The sequence below is a fragment of the Lissotriton helveticus genome (assembly GCF_964261635.1).
Source record: "Lissotriton helveticus chromosome 1_1 unlocalized genomic scaffold, aLisHel1.1 SUPER_1_unloc_4, whole genome shotgun sequence".
NCBI classification, from domain to species: domain Eukaryota; kingdom Metazoa; phylum Chordata; class Amphibia; order Caudata; family Salamandridae; genus Lissotriton; species Lissotriton helveticus.
Window position 1 is genome coordinate 2,364,566 of NW_027611681.1, and position 13,242 is coordinate 2,377,807.

Genomic DNA, 13,242 nt, shown 5'->3' on the forward strand with positions numbered 1-13,242 from the left:
CACAGTCCAAGGGTGTAGCTGGGTTGACCCTGGGTATTGAAGTAGGATCTGGCCTAGTCAGAGTTCCTACACAGGCAGTTCTCCTGTATGATGTGGACATTGAGTTGCCCACTGCAGTAAGCCCCACTAACCTGGGCAAATACAGGCAGACTCCCTTAATTAATGAGAAACTGGCTCAAGCATACAGGGACACATGTGCCAGTGTCACAATGGTGACACCTGACTTTGTGGACCCTGGACAGATTGTACTAGGAGAGAGCTACCTAGTAACCAACGCCAGCAACTCCACTACCTCCCATAGTGTGGCAGTTGTGAACTTCTCCTGGGGAGGGGTTGATGGCCTAAAGAAAGTTGTGGTGAGTGCAGACCTACCAGTAGACTGTCTGTTAGGCAATGACCTTGAAAGCTCAGCATGGTCAGAAGTGGAGTACAGGACTCATGCAGAAATGCTAGGGATTTCAGAGCATGTCCTTGCCATGACAAGGGCTCAGGCTAAGAAGTGCCTTCCTGAACCAGTGGTGGATCTTGAGACAATAGACCAGCCACAACCCAAGAGAAGGAGCAAGAGAGGAAAGGCCTCGCCTTCCACCTTGCCCCAGGTTGAGGATCAGGTTTCAGAGGAAACTGATTCTGCAGTCCAAGAGGAGACTGTCTCTGAGGAGCTTGAACCTGACCAGGTTGAGTTTCTGGGGACAGGGGGACCCTCAAGGGCAGACCTGAGGCTGGCTCAATTAGATTGCCCTTCCCTTGAACCCCTCAGACAGCAGGCTGCTGCTGAGGCTGCTGGGGATGCCCAAGGTACCCATACTGTGTATTGGGATGAGGGACTCCTTTACTCAGAGGCTAGAGCCCCCAAGCCTGGCATGACCAGGAGGTTGGTGATACCTCTGCAGTTTACCTCCTTACCTTGGCCCATGATATTCCCCTTGCAGGACACTTAGGCCAGAACAAGACGTGGGACAGGCTTGTTCCACACTTTCACTGGCCTCACATGTCAGAGGATGTCAAGGAGTTTTGTCGCTCCTGTGTCACTTGCCAAGCCAGTGGTAAGTCAGGTGGCACAACAAAGGCCCCCCTAATACCACTACCTGTGGTGGGGGTCCCCTTTGAGAGAGTTGGAATTGATATTGTGGGTCCAATGGACCCCCAAACAGCATCTGGGAACAGATTCATACTGGTGGTAGTGGATCATGCCACCAGGTATCCAGAGGCTATTCCCCTAAGGACCACCACAGCACCTGTGGTGGCAAAGGCCCTCATTGCAGTTTTCTCAAGAGTGGGCTTTCCTAAGGAGGTACTATCAGATAGAGGGACGAATTTTATGTCTAGCTATCTGAAAGCAATGTGGAAGGAATGTGGAGTAAACTATAAGTTTACCACCCCATATCATCCACAGTGCAATGGGCTTGTGGAGAGATTTAACAAGACCCTTAAAGGCATGATAAAAGGATTACCAGAGAAGCTCAGGCGGAAATGGGACATTCTTTTACCCTGCCTGCTCTTTGCTTACAGAGAGGTCCCACAAAAGGGGGTTGGCTACAGCCCTTTTGAACTTTTGTTTGGCCACCCTGTGAGAGGTCCATTGTGTTTGGTGAAGGAAGGATGGGAGTTACCTCTCAAAAAGCCCAAACTAGACATAGTGGACTATGTACTTGGTCTCCGCTCCAGGATGGCTGAGTACATGGAAAGAGCATCCAAAAACCTGGAGGCCAGCCAAGAATTGCAGAAAGCTTGGCATGACCAAAAGGCTGTGCTGGTAGAGTTCCAACCAGGACAGAAGGTATGGGTACTGGAGCCAGTGGCTCCAGCAGCACTCCAAGACAAATGGAGTGGACCCTATCCTATTATTGAGAAGAAGGGGGAAGTCACCTACTTGGTAGACTTTGGAACACCCAGGAGCCCTCAGAGGGTAATCCATGTGAATCGCTTGAAAGCATTTGTGGACAGGGAGGACATGAGCTTGCTCATGGCCACAGATGGGGAACAGGAGGAAGAGAGTGACCCTCTCCCAGACCTGCTTTCTCAGAACCCTGATGATGGTTCAGTTGATGGAGTAGCCTTGGCAGGCAGCCTCACTGACCAGCAACAGATGGACTGCAGACAAGTTTTGCAGGCCCACAGGCATTTGTTTTCACTCACACCCAGCCAGACTGACTGGTGTACCCATGTTGTGGACACTGGTGACAGTCTACCTGTCAAGAATAAGATCTACAGGCAACCTGACCATGTCAGAGACTGCATCAAGGCTGAGGTGCAAAAGATGTTAGAGCTTGGAGTGATTGAGCCATCAGAGAGCCCATGGGCCAGCCCAGTAGTCCTGGTGCCAAAACCTCATACCCAAGATGGAAAGAGAGAAATGAGGTTTTGCGTGGATTACAGGGGTCTCAATGCTGTCACTAGGACAGATGCTCACCCCATTCCAAGAGCAGATGAGCTCATTGACAGATTGGCTTCTGCCAAGTTTTTGAGCACATTCGATCTGACAGCTGGCTACTGGCAAATCAGACTAGCTGAGGAGTCAAAGGCCAAGACAGCATTCTCTACCCCTAGTGGACATTATCAGTTTGTGGTAATGCCCTTTGGTTTGAAGAATGCACCTGCCACTTTCCAAAGGTTGGTGAACCAAGTCCTTACTGGGTTGGATGACTTTTGTGCAGCTTATCTGGATGATATTGCTGTCTTTAGCTCCACCTGGGAGGATCACCTGATCCACCTGAAGAAAGTTTTGGAGGCCCTGCAAAAGGCAGGCCTAACTATCAAGGCCACTAAGTGCCAGATAGGGCAGAGTAAGGTTGTATACCTGGGCCACCTAGTTGGTGGAGGCCAGGTTCAGCCACTGGAGAGCAAAATCCAGGCCATACAGGACTGGGCTCCTCCAGTTACCCAGACACAAGTCAGAGCCTTCTTGGGCCTGACTGGGTATTACAGGAAGTTTGTGAAGAACTATGGGTCTATAGTGACACCCCTAAATGACTTGACATCCAAGAAGATGCCAAAAAAGGTTCAGTGGACAGTTAGCTGTCAGAAGGCATTTGAAGACCTGAAGAAGGCCATGTGCTCTGCACCTATCCTAAAGAGTCCTGACTACTCCAAACAGTTCATTGTTCAGACAGATGCTTCTGAGTTGGGGGTGGGAGCTGTGCTCTCACAACTTAATCAAGATGGTCAAGACCAGCCAATTGCTTTCATTAGCAGGAGGCTGACTCCCCGAGAGAAACGTTGGTCAGCCATTGAGAGGGAGGCCTTTGCTGTGGTTTGGGCATTAAAGAAGTTGAGGTCCTACTTGTTTGGAACTCACTTCCTGGTGCAAACAGACCATAAGCCCCTCTTGTGGCTTAATCAGATGAAGGGTGAAAATCCCAAACTGCTCAGGTGGTCCATTTCCCTACAGGGGATGGACTTTACAGTGGAGCACCGCCCAGGGACTGACCATGGTAATGCAGATGGTCTCTCCAGGTACTTCCACTTAGAACATGAAGACTTATCTGGTCAAGGTTAGTTTAATGTCCCTGCGTTTGGGGGGGGGTTGTGTAGGAGAGTAGGGTCTGCTATCCTATGGTCACCCCAAATTTTTGCTTTTTGCTTCACTGGTTTTCGACTACTGAGGCTGTGGGCCTGCTGATCAGACCCCCAGCCTGCTGTTCTCTCACTAAATTACTGACACATGTGCTATAGGCACATACCAATTGGAAATGGACTCCTTGTCAGCCCCTGTAGAATGCACTATAGGTGCACAGGGCACAGGAGCCACTAAGGCCTACCAGGGGCTGCAGCATATCCTTTGCCACCCCTGGCTGGTTCTTAAATTGACACAACTGGCTGATCACTCAGCTGGGGTAAGGTGGTGTACACACCCCTTGCTTAGATATAGTATACCTATGTCTAAACCTATATCTGGACACATGTAAACCTGTGAGCCACTCCTATAGAAAGGCCTCATCAATCCTGGAGGCTGAGTGCGTGGTTTTATGTGAGATGGAGCTCTAGCATGAGCTGAGCCTGTCTGCAGCCGTCGGGAACAAATCCCTAAGCTGTTTCAGGATAATGCCATACCATATACTATTAAGTGCCTTATAATCCTCGCGGTTATTTAGCAACTCTGGTTTGGCTTTATCAAAACATGTCGTGTAAGGTGTCATACGCTTTGGAATACCATCCCCTCGCCAGTTCTGGCGACGGGGATGGCATTCCACCCCTCTAGAGGGGTAAGACATGTTACTTTACTTTAATGCGGTTGATTTCTCGAAAAGGCCTTAAGATCCACAAAATGGATGCCTCTGCCACAGACAAATGTCTGGACCCCTGGAGCTGACCGAAACTCAGTCAAGGGGGTCCTGGACAAAGGGTTTCCTGTCACAGGAGGGTGTCACCGCCCTCCAGACAGGAGATAGTGTATTGTAGCAGGGAGGTTTGAAAGAAACCAGACACTGCTTGGGGCGCACAAGGCTGCCCCTTGCATAATCCGGCCAAACCGGTTCTGGGGCACTCCAGCCCTCGTGCCAGGGCGGCCTGGATCAAAGGAAGGGGGTGTATCCACCCACTTCCTGGGTCCCACCCATAGGAGGGGACCTAGCAGGTAATCACGCCCACCAGATTCGAATAAGAGTGGGAGCAGTGCCAATGCACATCAGATTTCCTGGAAGAAACATTAGAAACGAAACTCTGGACCCTTGGACTCCCATTTCAACGTGGAAGCCCGAAGAATCTCCCTTGTGGTCAAGGAGTGACCACCCTGCAGCAGCAGGCACCATCCAGCCCTCGACGTCTACTTAGTTGCAGTTCCCGCCGGAACTCGAGCGACTGAGATCGACGAGATCAAGCCTGCCCAGCTTCTAACAGCCCGATCCACAGTCCCTGCAAAGCTGAGACCCGTGGAGGCGACCGGATGCGTGGGGCACGCCATCTTGAATTGACCACGAGACGCTGACCGTGCAGCCCACGAGTGACCCTCGAAGCTGTGCACCGGGGTTTGAGAAGCCCCCACCCTGAGCTACTCCTGAGCCGAAGTTCAGCCCTCCACACTCGACGAGTGCTGCGTGGGGCCCTTTGGCACTATTTGGCTCAACGCGTTGGCCCGGTCACTTGCCAGCTGGCTTGTGGTCCCTGTGCCGACGAACTACCTAAGAAGACTTGTGATTCTGGTTGCTCCAGATCCACACCAGCTCCCCTGAAAAGGAGCCCCGACTCTGACCTTCCTGGTCCGAGTGAGAAGCAATCTTCCGATCCCGCGTGGATTGCTCTTACCAAGGCTTGTTTGCTCCAAACCGGAAGCCGACTGCACCGACGGTGAGAGCCTGCGTGGGACAGATCGTGACCTGCTCCTGGACGTCGCAGATGCCCCAGAGCCCACGTGACAGCGGAGAGAAGCTCCTCGACGACCACCTGATTGCGCCCGACATTGCCTGGTTCCGTCCTGGTTCCACCCTGGTCACTGCTGAGTGACCCAGACTCTGTCCCCTCTGCTTTCAGGTACTCTACAACTTGAGTCCACCCTTGGACTCCACCGGACACTTCATCTTTAACCCGCCTGCAGCCCTTTCAGCTTCAAGCACCAAGAGCCTGCGAGTCAAAACCCGACGTCACTTCGACCCTGTGCACCCACTTCCTGTGGGTGAGGTAACTTTGCTCCGCCGGTGTTACCACACTGGTGCACACCTCTAGGGTCTGTGTGTTAAGTTTTGTTCCTCTAGGTTCAGCGGAAGTGTCCTTTAACTTTAACTTTACAACTTTTACGCACCATTGGTTAACATTGGTGCGTGCGTGCGCTTTCCGCACATCTCCCGAATCCCGAGGGCCATTCCCGACTTCAGCATTGCTTGTCCTGACTGCTCCCAGCGATTCCCTAGGCCCTAGGCCTAACCACTGTTCGAGTGGCCTCTCTTATACCACTTGTTTAGTATATGGTTCGAGTGGCCCCCTGCCCTCATCCATAATTGTGCAACTTCGTATGTTTAAACAGTGCTTTTGATTTAACGCTTGTGCCCCTTTATTCATAAAGAATACTGGGGATTGTTTTTAGTAATAAACACATATATTTTTATAATATATACTTGTGTGGTGTCCTTTCATTTGGTATTACAGGATTGTATGTGGTAAAACAGCTCGCTTAACACGACCTCTTAAGTTAAGCCTTTAGGCTGCTTAGTCCATGCTACCCCTAGGATAGCTTGTCTAATAAGGTTGACTTACAACCAGACACCATAAGGGATTGTTTGGTCAGGTAGTAGGTGGTTCCAGAATTGGAAACATCCCCTACCAGGCCAACTTCTCACAGCGCCCCTCCACTCCCCCATCACAGCAGGGGAATATGCCCCGCAGCCAAGGTGTTAAGAAAATACACTTGTAAAGATGTCCTACAGGAATGACTTTCACTTGACCATGTCTCAAGCATCCGATGGCTCCAGTATATAAGAGTTGGTCTCTCCAGGGTAGGTAGAAACTATTTGCTAAACCTGAGTGCATATGTAAGAGGGACCTTTCTCTGGTCAAAGAGTGTTTTTTAAGAATGAGCTGCTGCGAAAGAGAGTTAAATGAGCTGTGTAAGCCTAGTGTGCGTATGTACATCGTGTTAAAAACCGGACCAACCAGCGAACCTTATCTTCTAGGGCTTAAAAGCATCCATGATCGTTTTCTAGTGACCCTGTTTTGGCTCAACCTCTTCCATTACCTCTTGGCACACCCTCGTGGCTCTCACAGAGGCCTGTGCCTCATGCCCTGTGGCTGCAACGGTGAGTCTCCTCAGGACATGATGCATTTTTTAAGGTTTTGTAGTTTTTATGCTATCCCTAGAAAGTTATTTATTATTCCCATTCTCAAAAAAGCGGGTTTTAGGAGGGTGAGACCAGCTCTTATCTTTTAATAACTGCTCTAATGACACTGTTTTGCATACACTTAACTTTTTACGGGTCGGTGTTAGACTCAGGTCAAGCTGCGATAAACTTCAGTACTGTAATTCATGAATTTTTATCTTGTGTTCTGACTAACTTGGACATATTATATTTTTTCAATCTGTAACTTGGAAAATGCTTTATCATTTTATGTATGACTTTTATGGTTTTCTTTTATAAAACCGAATAAAGTTTGTTGATAATAATCACTAGGGGATTCATTTACAGGGTAGCATGGTTCCCTCACAATAACTCCAGGAGTCACAGTCCACACAATGTACATGCTTTGTTCCGCCTACTTCCAACCTTACATGTACCCCTAATCACCTGCCCAAACCTCTCCTTCCTGATGCCAATGTGGTCCTCCGTCATCCCGCAGACCATCTTTTTGGCCCCTTTGAAAGTGCCCATACAATAAAAATGCTGCAGTTGTAAATGCATATCAACTACCATTTGTTGCATTTGAAACATTTTATTGAATAATAAAACCTAATAAACATAAGCTGATTATTAAAGCAAACCAAAACATCAGTTGCCATACACATAAGAGACTAAAGTAGTACATAAAAATCAACATACTGTAACACAGTAAAGTTATGTAGAGCTCAATTCCTAATTTCAGGCATCTTTAAAGTTCAACAATAGAAACGTTCATAAAGAACAGGAAAGGAAAGAAAGGAGGTGGGATACAGTGATTTCATTAATGTAATGCTTCCTACATATAGAAAAACAAATACTAATTATTTGTCTTAAGCAATAAAGTCCGCACATTAAAATACTACGAGAAATATATTGAACAATGAACATTTCATGTGTAATTAGAATTCAATTTGAATATTTTAACCTCCTCAGCATTATTTTTTTTTCAGAACCAAATTTTTATTGACATTCGAAATACGATTCCGAGACATCCACAGTACTCCGAACACCGGAGGAGCTGTGAGCATGTAATCAAGAAGCAAAATATAGCAATCAGTACAGTAAGCAGGATAAGGCATTAACTTTGAACTACCCCCACCCCCTCAACCCACCCTAGCCCTGGTCACGATGGTCACCTGGAACTAAGCTAATCAGTCTATACAATATCGGTATTACACTCTCCTCCTCGCCCCGGTTCTCAGAACAATCGGTCTTCAGTTGCATCTTGCCGCGGCGGCGGCTGCAGCCACAGCCCCCTGTATTCCGCCCACCGCTTCCAAATTTTATAGTGCTTTCTGGGGCAGCCGCGGGCCTCAAACACTGGACGTTCCAGTCCCATATAATAGTCCAAGCCCCTTTTCCATACCTCAATCGGGGGAGCCCTACTCCTCAGCATTATTTGACTCATGATTACAACCTGAATGATTTATGGAAAGGAACCGCCTCATGGGGTTAAAAATCACATCTTTTCCAACAATAGGATTACAATGATAAACTTGAATTTCAATTCAATTTATTGATTTAGGCCTTTTTGGAGATCAACAATTTTAAATAAATTTTAAATCAAGCGCACGATTACCAAAAAGGCATCCTGGCTCTATTGTCATTTGAAAACCTGACAGTACGGAATATAAAATACCTAAACATTTGCCTAGCAGTTAGATGAGAACATTAAACTATGGGTCTAAATAGAAAAGTCTTAAGTTCCTTCCTGAACTCCAATAGTTGAGGCTGACCTCAAGTGATTGGATAGAGTTCCACCATCTGGAGGTGGAGTAGCAGAAACGTCTTCCTCCCCAATGGACACTTTTTATTCTGGGTAAACAGACTAGTATTGCTGGACAATAGAGTACGAGAAGGGGAATATCATTTGAACATCTTGTAGGAAGCGAGGGCCAACCTGATGCAGTGCCTTATGGGCACAGCATAAGGCTTTGAATTTAATTCTTTCCCTAATGGGCAGCCGATGGAGGTCTTAAATGGCTTCAAAGGCTGAGCAGAATCTGGGGTGGTTCTTTAGCACTCTTGCTGCCACATTTTGGACGGTTTGCAACTTATTAAGAAGACAACTGGGAGTCCATATAAAGTTCAATAAAATTTTCCCTTTTAGATACGACAACAGCCAGGATAACACTTTTCCTAAGCTCCATGGGAAGGAAGGGCAAGATTTTCTTTGAATGTTTTAACATAAGGAAACAGGAAGAGGTTACCTGATTGGAGTGGTCAATAAAAGTGAGGTTTGAGTCAAAGACGACTACCCAAATTTCTAGCCTTCTGGACTGGGAGTGGAAGGGGCTCGAGAATGTGTGGCCACCAAAAGGAGCTCCAGATGGAGGAATACTTACCAAATAGCACTAACTCTGTTTTTTCTGTATCCAATTTTAAGAAAGTCTTCTGCATCCAATTAGCAATGCTAGTCATACTTGTTCTAAAATCTTTTGCCACTTTTTCAGGTTCTGCAGTAACCAATACCACTATTTGGGTATCATTTGGATAAAAGAATGCAGAGAACCAACAGGATTGAACTAGTTCAATTAATGGAGTGCTGTAGGCATTAGTTTAAGTCAGACGTATTGAAGATCCCCGAGACCCCACAAGGAAGTGAAAATGGGGCAGAGGTAAAATCTTCCAAAGGTACCAATTGCTCTCTGTTTGACAAAAACAACCTGGTCAGTTTGAGAGCAGTACCGTTGATGCTTATACTTTCTAAACGGCTTACCAAAGAGAAATGGTTAACCGTATCAAATGTGTCCGAAAGATCCAATAGGATCAAGGCTGCATTAATCTCCTCTATCCACAATGGATCTGATCTCTTGAGTTGCTTCCGATAAGGTTGACTCTGTACAGTAGTTGGGTCTAAACCCATGTTGAGCAGGATCCAGACAGTCGGTATTTTCAAAGAAGGTGGTGACTTCCTGATTCATGGCCTTTTCTAACATTTCATCTGGAAGAGAAAAGACCAATTTGGAAAATATAGTTCTTTACATCTGAGGGATCGAGGGAAGGAGTCTTTAGAAGTGGCAAAATAGATGCCTTTTTCCAAGCATCTGGGAAAAAGACGGACTTGAGCACCACTGTAATAACAAAGTGAGATGACCAGAAATGGTAACTGCAACAATTGTCTAGGATAGATAGGATAGGCATGATGCAAATTGTGAAAGGGAGATGGGCACACGTTACTTACACCCTTTTCAAGTGGGAGTACAAAAATATGGATCCAGCCCACAAGGGTCTGAGTTTCCCAGAAGTGTACTGAACCCCAGACCAACAGGAGCCTTGAAGCAGCAAGAGTATATTGTAGTTACCAGACAGCCCAAGAGATATAGAACCAGCAGAATATACCCTCCAAGACTCTACACAAGAACAAAAAGGAGTTAGAATAGCCTAGCCCTTTTCCATGTCACCCTACCCTACAGCACTGCCACCAACCTCACCACAATAACCTTGAAAACCATAGCCCCTTTCCCAAAACACTGCAATCATCGGTTCCCACAAAACACTGGCCCTTACTGCATGCCCTAAAGCTACTCTCCCCACACTGCAACCTACCCTCAAAACACTACAAGGCTACACTGTCTGCTTCTGCCATAACACTGCCCTCTATCCTGCCACCCCCACCCTAACTGACCCCTACCCTACCATTGTCCCTATTGCCAAACACTACCCTCTACACTCACCATTGTATCCTAAAAACACTGGACCCCAGCACCAAAACACTAGTGAGGGAAGGCTGGATGAGAAGGGGTGAGTGGGAGTCACCAAAGAAAGGCCAGAGGGCTCAACCAGTTGTTTTTTTAAGCAGTGGACGGGGCACTGGTGCGCTTGGTGGGACCCTTTAGAAAAATATTGATCCACTGGGCCCGGTGTTCCACTGCATTTAAATCTTGCCTTGTCCCAGGTCCCACCACATCCCCCATGGGAGGTGGAACCCTGCATTAATATACTGCACCCTCTCAGGGGCCACCATGCTGGTTTGCCCATGCCTCCTTCCATTTCCTTGCCTAGGGCACCCATAGCCCTGGGCGAGGATAAGGAAGAACGAGCAAGCTGTAGAAGTGGAAGCGACAGATGCATACTTCTTCAGCATGCCAGTATAACCTACCTGATCTTTTCTCTGGTGCCCCATTCTCCAACGTACAGTCTGTTCTCTCTTCTGGCTGCAGAAGAGTCAAGCTGCAGCCAGGAAGGTCTTCCGTTCAGGCGGCAGGTGGTGGAGTCCAAAGCCCTCCAGATCAATGCAAAACAGCAGGCAGGCTGGTGAGGAGTAAATAAACAAAGAACTTGCCTGCTGCTGAGACTCCTCCTTTTATTGGCCCATTGGCGAGCACTGGATCAATGCAAGGACGAGGTTGCATTCTCTGGCATTTTTATGAAAAGTACAGACTTGTTACAAAACTGGCAATTTTGTTTTGCACATCGCTAACTCCTGGAGAGTCTGAATGGCAATGCTCCCAAATATAATCATGCCCTGTGGGATACAGTGGCCCAAACTCTGCCAGGATACACAAGCTATTCAGGATAGATGTGTTGCAGCAAAGTTTGTACTCTGTTGTGACTTGGACATAGCCTATTGCTTGGGTCAGGCGATTGACATGAGTGTGGAACTTCGGTGCACTGCCTGGATTAGGTCTATATGCTTCTCTTAAAGATACCCAAGCATCATTAATGGACTAGCTATTCGATGGCTCTCGCCTTTTAAGCAAGAAAGTGGACTAGGCCCCAGACAGATTCCTTGGGTCTGTCTTCCTCCGCCACGCAATTTCATCACAAATCTCGTCCCCTTTTGGCTACCGTAGAGTTTTTCAACACTGCCAGCGCCAGACCCTGCTGCAAACACAGCAGGTCTCCCAGTTCTTTCATGGCCATGGCACACAAAGGCAACAGCCAGGACATTATGCCACTGAGTGACCTGCTGCTACAGCTGGCACAGCCGCAAAACCTCTTTGTGTCCTTCCAGACACTCACTCACCCTATTGTAGGCAGTATCCAACATCTTCTCCAGTGAATTAGATTGTGCCAGTGGCAGAACCCTCTCCCTATTCCACCCAGACTTAACAGTGGCGACGGATGTATCACGTCTGGGATGGGAAGGCCATATGGGAGACAGATACTAGGGAACCCTCGTCACCGGCAGAGACCTAACTCCACATCAAGCTGTTGGAGTTGCGAGCATTTCACTTGGCGGTGAAGGTCTTCCGGCCCACCATCACAGGAGGGCTGGTGCAGCTTCTCACAGACAAGAAAGTCAATGTCGGTGGTCTCATCAGGAAGTATCACACTTGAACTTGTTTGACAGCGAGCCGAGGATTCACCTGCTGCAGTTGTTTGGTCCGACGAACGGGCGCTGGAACTGCTTAGTTGAATTTGACTTCCTCCCAGGTACGCTGCCCAGAGATACAGAAGAATCCTTACTCGGTTGTATTGAATATGGTTGAGAAGCATATTGGAGAAGCGGCGATCTACCATCCTGATGAGACCATGGTAATTAAATGGAACGGTTGAAACATTGACTATACAGGGATTATTTCATATAAATTATATCTTATATGAATCGCCTTTGCTTAAGTTGTATTGTGCAAAAGCATTTGCACCCCTGTTTCTGTGTGCAAGATGTGGATCGGACTGTTTTATCATCAAATCACTTTCATCTTAAGCACTGCGCAGTCATCACTCAACGTTTTATATATACACTTGATGCTGAGAACACAATTAGAATTTTTGGAAATGAAAAGGCCTCATCTGAATTCTAATCTTCATAAAAATGGTGAATTAATATCTGCCCAGAGGCCTGCATATGTGATACAGACCTGTGAGATAATGAACTCAGACCTCTGTAGTTGTTCACAGTGCACATGGGAAGTGCTTTTATATGTCTACGCTTGTCACTTCTGGAGCAGAATGACGGCGACACTGAGCTGCATGATGTCTCCTACTGCGTGCAGCAGGACTGCTTTAAAGTTTGAGGATCCACTCTGGCGTGTGGGGAATATTCACAAGGTAAGGAATCTCCAGGTAAAGGAGTATCCACCAGAAAGAGCGTTACTGAAGGCAAGTAACTGGTTTGTTATGTTTTCCTGCTGTTGTATATTATGTATAGGGCTCCCGGTTTTCCGTATTTACACATATAAATACAGACGGAAATATTTTTTTCCTTTGTCTGTATTTGTATGTAGAAGCGGAAAAATACGAGTAAAAAAGTACATTTTGCCGCGCTGCAGCCTTTGTTCAGAGTTGCCGTGCCCTGCTCAGATTCTGGGGATTCCTTCCAGTGACGTGGATTCCTTTCAGTGACGTACTGTTGACCTATTGGCTCAGGGTCTTCAAGTGACCCTGAGCCAATCCCGGTTGTTTACAAGCATCACAGTGCGGGCGTGCTAATACCACCAGCTCCTCCGCCGTTAGCCTGCGCCAGCTCCAGCTCCTTCTATTTGCACTT